The sequence below is a fragment of the Trachypithecus francoisi genome, unplaced genomic scaffold (genome assembly GCF_009764315.1).
Source record: "Trachypithecus francoisi isolate TF-2019V2 unplaced genomic scaffold, Tfra_2.0 Lachesis_group12, whole genome shotgun sequence".
NCBI lineage: Eukaryota > Metazoa > Chordata > Mammalia > Primates > Cercopithecidae > Trachypithecus > Trachypithecus francoisi.
Window position 1 is genome coordinate 116,373,402 of NW_022681457.1, and position 7,128 is coordinate 116,380,529.

Consider the following 7,128-nt stretch of genomic DNA (forward strand, 5'->3'; position numbering starts at 1 on the left):
CACTCTGCTCAAGACTTAAAGGGCTCACAGTCCCTTACCATTGAACACCTGGAGGTGTACCAGCCCCAGTACGGCTTCCACAGGCCCCGTGGCTCTGGACACAGAGTCTGTTTCCAGCCTGGGACAGAGCTGTGCTCAGATCTTCCCACCCCTCTCTGTGAGTGCCCGCCACCTGCACAGAGACTGTTTCTCATTATCCCAGCAGCCCCCGCTGGGCTCAGATGTGCCTCCTGGAGTTTGAATTTCCGGGTCCCCTCCGGGTCCGGCTCCCCTGAGCAAATACTTGGTGCACTGTCCACTGCCCACGCATCCTGCTCCACAGGGCTCTGTCTTCACCACGGCCCTGCAGCTTCTTGAGCGCCGATGCCCGTTCTGTTCACTTTTGCATCCTCTCTGCACCCCCAGCTTCCCTCTGCAAGCTTGAAATGCTTGCTCACTCTCCTGCTAATAAATAACATTTTTCTCGAATTTAGATGTGTAAAAGTTGATCCACAGGCCAAAGGGTTTACATAGATCATTTACCTTTCCTGTGACTTATTCCAAGATGCCGAGGACAAAGAATTTAAAAAACTACAATGCCCATCACTAGAACGGATGTAGCCATAGATGCCTCTGACACGTGTTAGGCAACACACCTGTATTGAAAGTCACAGGCCTCTTTTGTGATGATGAGATGCGCATCGAACACATATACACGGTTCTTATCTATGGAAAGGCAGGAGAGTAACCACAACAGTGTGTGCCCTCTCTCCCTTGGGGGCAGGAGAATCGTGCCCTAGCACACGCAGAGGGTGGGGCTCAAACGTGCACGCTTGCCTTTCTTTCCTAAAACCATGCATCAAGCCTATTTGTTTAGTCCTGTCCTGAAAGATGATGCAACATGACTCGAAAGGAAGTGGGCAGTTGCCTTGCTGCCGCGAGGTAAGGAATGTCACGTCGCTCAAATGTGCTTTGCATTCCCAGAAACATGCCGCAGCTGAAAGGGAGGAGGATGACTCAGTGTTCCCCTAACTTTCGACATATCCACCACAGAGCCTGACCAGCGCTAAAGAGGGCAAGGCGGCGGAAAGTCCAGCGAGGGCGTGTTGCCAACACCGCGCTCCCCTCCTCCCTGGGAGGCTGCTATGGCATTTGCGGTGCAGAGCCTAACCGAGTCAACCTGGTGTGCTTTTTTTTTTCAAGCTGGAATAACAGGGACGGAGGTCCACGTTGTGTTCACGTGTTCTTAGGGAACAGATGTCTGTGGAGGGGTACTTAGGGGAGGAAACGAGGGTGGAGGTGGCCTGTCCAAACTCTGCGAGTTTTCCAGCTGTGGTTCTGATAATTTGCTTTGCACAAGTGGGGGTCTTTGTCCTTAGAACAGGATCTTTTAATAACACTCCTCCCTTCTTTTTTTGTTTTTGAGACCAAGTTTCACTCTTGCTGCCCAGGCTGAAGTGCAGTGGCATGATCTCGGCTCACTGCAACTTCCACCTCCTGGGTTCAAGTGATTCTCCTGCCTCGGCCTTCCAGAGTAACTGGGATGTTCCAGAGAGTAGCCACCTGTTCCTCCCCAGGCACAGGAGCCTGGTACCTCCACACCCCGCCAAGAGTCGATCTCAGCATTTCCCAAACTCACTATCACTGAAACGATCTCTGCTCCAGGACTCAATGCTTTTTGGGGATGTGGCAACTAAATTGGTAAAGAGGCCTGCTCCCTGCACCGCCTGCCTGGGTGCTGGGTGCTGGGTGCATAAAGCCCTTGCAGGTGGTCGCGAGGCAGTGGAGTGGAGCACCCGAGGCACCGGGCTCAGGAGCTGCACAGCCCTGGGCTGGCTCCAGCTCCCCATTTTCTGAGAGTGAGAGTCGGAGCCTGGGATGCAGTGTCTCCCTCCAGGCTTCACTCTCTGCATCTGAAGACCAGGAATGATAGCAGCACCTCCCTCAGGGGTGGTCAGGACAAAATAACTGTATGGTTTTGTGAAGTACCTAGAAGGGTGCTGGATGCCATGATTCTTTTTTTTTTTTTTTTTTTTTTTGAGATGGAGTCTCGCTCTGTTGGCCCAGCTGGAGTGCAGTAGCGCGATCTCAGCTCACTGCCTCCGCCTCCCAGGCTCATGCCATTCTCCTGCCTCAGCCTTCCGAGTAGCTGGGACTACAGGCTCTCACCACCATGCCTGGCTAATTTTTGTATTTTTAGTAGAGAAGGGGGTTTCACCATGTTGGCCAGGTTGGTCTGAAACTCCTGACCTTGTGATCCACCCGCTTCAGCCTCCCAGAGTGCTGGGATTACAGGCGTGAGCCACTACGCCTGGCCTCATGATTCTTAATAAATGAATTAACACCAAGGTCGCCTCCCTGGGGAATGTTCACTACTAGGTGGTGCCTTCACATGTGGGGTTTGCCATCTCATGGCTTCATGGGCTTGAGTCTTGCCCCACGGTGTCTCTAAGGGTTAAATCCGTGACCTCCACCAAAACTGAGCGTGAGATACTCACTGAGTCCAGCAAAGGGCAGAGACCAGAGTCAAATTAAGAGAAAGAGACTCAGAAGGCATGGGAAGGAATGTCGATGTTATCAGAAAAACCATATTCCACATAAATCCTCCTATTTACCAAATGAAAGAGTCAGATGACAGGGGAGGGGCCACTTACAGACCCTTTCCCACATCTCCCAGCAGAGTGTCCATCCTAAGGGGGAAATCAACGTTAAGAAATGACATTGGCCAGGCGCGGTGGCTCACACTTGTAATCCCAGCACTTTGGGAGGCGGAGGCGGGCAGATTCTTGAGCCTGGGGGGTTTGAGACCAGTCTGAGCAGTAAAGTTAAGCCCCATCTGTACAAAAAATATAAAAATTAGCTGGGTGTGGTGGTGTGCACCTGTAGTCCTGGTTACCAAGGAGGCTGAGGTCGGGGAACCACTCGAGCCCAGGAGGTCAAGGCTGCATTGAGCCGTGATGGCACCTGCACTCCAGCCTGGGTGACAGACCCAGGTGAAGAACTTGTCTCAAATAAAAAATTTTAAAAAAAGAGAGAGAAAGGATAAAAAAGATATTTTTCACCCTCTAACCTGAGAATTCTTCCAGATACAACTGAGATAGAGTCCACCCCCAAATTCCTCCGCCACCCAGGGCACGCGGCAGTCAGGACTGGAGAGGCTCCTCTCAGCAGAGTCTGTAGCCAAACATGAAACTTGCATTCTTTTTTCTTTCTTCTTTCTTTTCTTTTCTTTTTCCTTTTTTTCCCCCCCGATAGAGACAGGGATTCACCATGTTGCTCAGGCTGGTTGCCAACTTCTGGACTCAAGGGAACCGCCCACCTTGGCCTCCCAAAGTGTTAGAATTACAGGCGTGGGCTACTGTGCCCAGCCCCGAAGCTTGCATTCTCCCGGGCCTTCGAGTATCTTTCACCTCTGGAGCCGTTGCAGGCATCTAAGCGGCTGCTCACCTCTGGCCAGGCGTCCGCGGCCTATGGCCAACGTGGATGCACAGACCCTTGCCCTCAGAGGGGCCCGCCCAGGGGGTTTAATTCTCTGCAATTGCCCTCTTGGACTTCTTTTTTTCTGAGACGGACTGTTGCTCTGTCACCCAGGCTGGAGGGCAGAGGTGCGATCTCGGCTCACTGCAACCTCTGCCTCCTGGGTTCAAACGATTATCCTGCCTCAGCCTCCCGAGTAGCTGGGATCACAGGTGTGTGCCACCATGCCTGGCTAATTTCTGTATTTTAGTAGAGATAGGGTTTCACCATGTTGTCTAGGCTGGTCTCGAACTCCTGATCTCAGGTGATTTGCCCACCTCGGCCTCCCAAAGTGCTGTAATTACAGGTGCGAGCCACGCGCTTGGCCCCTCTTGGACTTCTTAATACTTTTCTTTCTGACTTTGTGGTTTGTAAATGAAGTCCAGTGGGATGAGGGATCTGGTGGCAGTGGGGCAGGGGATGAGGGGATCAAGAACATTTAGGGTTTCAGGGTTGGGACTCAAGCACCCTGCCCCAGGGCACCTGAGTCTGTGAGACTCCCAGAGACGTCTTTGAGAACCCGCCCCTCCCGCCCCCCACCCCGTTCCAGGGAGCACACCATTCAATCGCAAATAAAAACCACCATGACAGGTGAAGGGAGGACAGGAAAAAGCTTTTCTCCAGCTTTTGGAACCAGGAGTCCCATATTGTCCGGTTGCATGGGGCCTGGCAGTGACGTCACTGGCTCTGCCTTTGGCCCCAACACATCCTTCAGTGTGTGTCTCTCACCTGCATGGGCTCTCCAGGCCGATGCGTTGGGATCCTGACTTTTAGAGTTTTGTGTGTGACAAAGCAGAGGACAAGCTTCCCCATCACGCAGAGGCCACTTGGTGGAAGGAGCCGGGGGACTCGCTGGCTTCTTGGGCTTTTGTAGTCATGGGCTGGCCACCGAAGCCCAAGGCCAACTGTCACGTACTCCAAGTCTTGACATCCTCACCTGCAAAAAGCAATGAGGCAACATGATTTTTAAGATGTTTTCTGGCTCTACAAATATCTGACAATTCTGAGTACACGATAAGGCTCATTTTCTGCTCAGGAAAACCCAGTGCTGGAGAGAACACAGGATCCCCCAGTTTCCTAACACCAGCCTGGGGAAACGATGTTCATTTGGCAATGAAAATTTCTAGGGCCAGGGGTGGTGACTCACACCTAGAATCCCAACACCTCGAGAGGCCGAGGTAGGAGGATTGCTTGAGGCCAGGAGTTCAAGACCAGCCTGGGCAACATAGTGGGACTCCATCTCTACAAAAAATAAAAATAAGCCAGGCATGATGGTGTGTGCTTGTAGTCCCAGTTACGCAGGAGGCTGAGGTGGGAGCACTGCTTGAGCCCGGGAGATTGAGGCCACAGTGAGTAGTGCCTGGGTGACAGAGTAAGACCCTATCTCAAAAAAAGAGAGAAAATTTTAGAATTGATGGCAGTGGAAAGCAATGCACAGGTCCCTATGTTTTGAGGTGCATCCTATGATCCAGATTTATCTGAGGAGAAATTTCATAGCATCTCAGATCCTAGGCTTGGTGGACAATGAGAGGGGAGGTTAATAAACATTCCGTCTGCCATTGGGAGGGTAGATTAAAGAAGCTGATATATAAATCAGAAATATTTATAACTAATAAATCCTACCAAAATCCTCACTGTGACAATGGGCCATCATTTCTGCTCTCTTTTAAAACTGCTATTATCAGTCGGGCACGGTGGCTCACGCCTGTAATCCCAGCACTTTGGGAGGTTGGGGCGGGTGGATCACCTGAGGTCAGGAGTTGGAGACCAGCCTGGCCAACATGGCGAAACCCCGTCTCTACTAAAAATACAAAAATTAGCCGGACGTGGAGGTGAGCGCCTGTAATCCCAGCTCCTCGGGAGGCTGAGGCAGGAGAATCGTTTGAACCCGGGAGGCGGAGGTTGCAGTGAGCTGAGATCACACCACTGTACTCCAGCCTGGGTGACAAGAGTGACATTCCATCTCAAAAACAGCAAAAAAACAAAAAAACAAAAACTGCTATCATTGGGGGATAAATGGAAAACATGAGATGTAATTCATTGTTGTGTCCTGCATTAGCTAACATCGTGTTGACAGCCGCACGAGGTTCACGCACACTGGCTTTTTTATTTTATTTTATTTTGAGACGGAGTCTGGTTCTTATTGCTCAGGTTGGAGTGCAGTGGCACGATCTCGGTTCACTGCAACCTTCATCTCCCGGGTTCAAGTGATTCGCCTGTCTCAGCCTCTTGAGCAGCTGGGATTACAGGCACAAAATACCAAGCCCAACTAATTTTTGTATTTTTAGTAGAGATGGGGTTTCACCATGTGGGTCAGGCTTGTCTCGAACTCCTAGGTTCAAGTGGTCCGCCTGCCTCGGCCTCCCAAAGTGTCGGGATTACAGGCATGAGCCACCATGTCCAGCCTCACGCACACTGGCTCTTACGTTAACATTCTCCCAGAGACCATGGAAACATGTTTAGAAAAGAAAGTTACAGATTGGCAGCAGAAGTCTCTGCTTCTGGATCATTATGTTAAGTCTAAAGACAATCAGAAAAGAAACCCTGATCTGTTTCCCGGTCATTGTAGAAGTCCCCAGCATGGAGCTCTTCAGATGACACTGCAATCCTATGGCCTCCAGGCAAATCCTTTTCTGAACTGAAAATGTGGTCTTTGGCCACTCCAAACCAATTCACCAAGCCTGGGGAATACGACCCACTTATAATGTCCAAGACCTTCCTCTCATCCCAAGTTTATGCCAATTTCCACCCATAATCAAAATGTCCTAAACTTACTTTCCTTTTTTTTTCTTTTCAGTTGGTAGAGACAGGGTCTCCTTCTGTTGCCCAGGCTGATATCAAACTCCTGAGCTCAAGGGATCCTCCCACCTCAGCTTTCCAAAGTGCTGGCATTTCAGGTATGAGTTACCGGGCCTAGCCTTACTTTACTTTTCTAAGAAACAGTATTATGACCTCATTAGTCAATAATACTTACCCACAGGGGAGGTACCACGACCACGAAGGTGGTTTCCCAGGGCGAGGCTCACGCCCTGCACTCCGGATGGGCTGACCCCGGCCATTTCTCCAAATGTGGGAAATGCAACTACATTATTTGTGGTAGTTAGGGACTGCAATTCACTCTCTCCCCTGGTTCTAAGTAAATCTATTTTTTTTTTTTTAAAAAAGAATTGATTGGCTGGCCATGGTGGCTCACGCCTGCAATCCCAGCACTTTGGGAAGCCAAGGCAGGTGGAGGCTTGGCTACAAAAAATAAAAATAAGCCAGGCACGATGGTGTGTGCTTGTAGTCCCAGTTACGCAGGAGGCTGAGGTGGGAGCATTGCTTGAGCCCTGGAGATTGAGGTCGCAGTGAGTAGTGATTGTGCCGCTACACTGCAGCCTGGGTGACAGAGTGAGACCCTATCTCACAAAAAGAGAGAAAATTTTAGAATTGATGGCAAGCAATGCAAAGGTCCCTATGTTTTGAGGTGCATCCTATGATCCAGATTTATTTATCTTATGATCCAGATTTATCTTGGTCAGGAACTCCTGACCAACGCTGGTCAGGAGTTCCAGACTAGTCTGGCCAATATGGTGAAACCCCAACTCTACTAAAAATACAAAAATTAGCCAGGCGTGGTGGTGGGCGCCTGTA

The 7,128-nt window shown here is 50.5% G+C and overlaps 1 non-coding gene across 1 annotated transcript; it reads left to right on the forward strand.

Annotated features, from left to right (window-relative positions):
* The first annotated feature begins 6,461 nt into the window (after positions 1 to 6,461).
* Positions 6,462 to 6,624, forward strand: LOC117094085. Its single transcript, XR_004441412.1, has one exon. It is a non-coding gene; the product is annotated as a U1 spliceosomal RNA (small nuclear RNA).
* The last annotated feature ends 504 nt before the right edge of the window (positions 6,625 to 7,128 follow it).